The sequence below is a fragment of the Nematolebias whitei genome, chromosome 12 (assembly GCF_014905685.2).
Source record: "Nematolebias whitei isolate Nwh7 chromosome 12, NemWhi1, whole genome shotgun sequence".
NCBI lineage: Eukaryota > Metazoa > Chordata > Actinopteri > Cyprinodontiformes > Rivulidae > Nematolebias > Nematolebias whitei.
The window spans coordinates 47698227-47699313 of NC_056509.1; the positions used below are offsets into that span (position 1 = coordinate 47698227).

A 1087-nucleotide genomic window follows, 5' to 3' on the forward strand; every position below is an offset into this window, starting at 1 on the left:
GTGTGTGTGTGTGTGTGTGTGTGTGTGTGTGTGTGTGTGTGTGTGTGCGCGCGCGCGGTGGCACCTTTAAAGTTTTACAGCAACATCTGGACCGTTGGGGGGAACAGACTAATGTTTTTAGATCAACGTCCTCAAAAGAAAAATAATAACTAAAGGCATTAACTGTTTAAAATAAGATTTTTTTTGTTCACAAACCCTCAAACGGAAACAGAAATTATAATTTGGTCAAAGCTGATGTTTAAACGTAACTCACATGGAGTTAGTTTTTAAAACTAACAAAACTAAAAGTTTCTGTTGTGTTTGGAAACTGATCAGTTTATCAGTTTTAAATCCAACGTTGTGTTTCTAAACTACAGTTGAAGCAGTCGCTGCAGGCCAGATTATTATAATTCTTTGAGTTTTTTATTGTGTCACTCATTCCAGCAGCCGAAGGCCAAACAAAAACCAGAGCGTGATCACGACGAGGAGAAAGTCTGGCTACTTTGAAGGACAACGAAGAAATGAGGACCGGATCAGGACTTTTGCACGCTCCTATCCCTCCTGGTTTCAGTTTCTGATCCAGATCAAAGAACGAGAATGTTTGAACCCGGGTCTTCTGGATCAGCAGATCATCATTATTTCAGTTGTTGGACTCGGCGTGAAGCTTCAGGCGCTCGGAGCCTCTGCGAGGCCCGGCCACCAACAGAACCGCAGCGCCGTCATTACGGACGAGGACGGAGGGACGGAGGGACGGAGGGGGCGGTCCGAAGCCGGTCCAGTCGGTCGCACGGTCAGTCTGATGAGCACAACAAACAACGCGGCTCCACGAGGCAGCCGTGACCTCATGACCCGCTGCTCGGTCGCCACAGAACCGCCACAGAACCTCAACAACAGAAAACAAACTAATGATCCGAGGAGGAAAACTCAAATAGAACCGTCCCGTCAGATCTTCGCCTCACACCACATTATTTTACACGCTGAGGTCGTCGAGGTCGGTGTTCTGCAGGTTTCATCTAAGTGTTTGTCAAACACTTAGTTTTTCTGACTGATTTTAAGCTGAGGGTCAGTCATAAGCCCCGCCTCCTCAGCTCAAACATGACGAGGTGTA

The 1087-nt window shown here is 46.9% G+C and overlaps 1 protein-coding gene across 1 annotated transcript in view; it reads right to left on the bottom strand.

Moving 5' to 3' along the window:
• The window catches only part of arid1b (AT rich interactive domain 1B (SWI1-like)), a 23184-nt gene that overhangs the window by 15695 nt on the left and 6402 nt on the right, over nucleotides 1–1087 (bottom strand). The gene's annotated exons all lie outside the window — the stretch shown is intronic.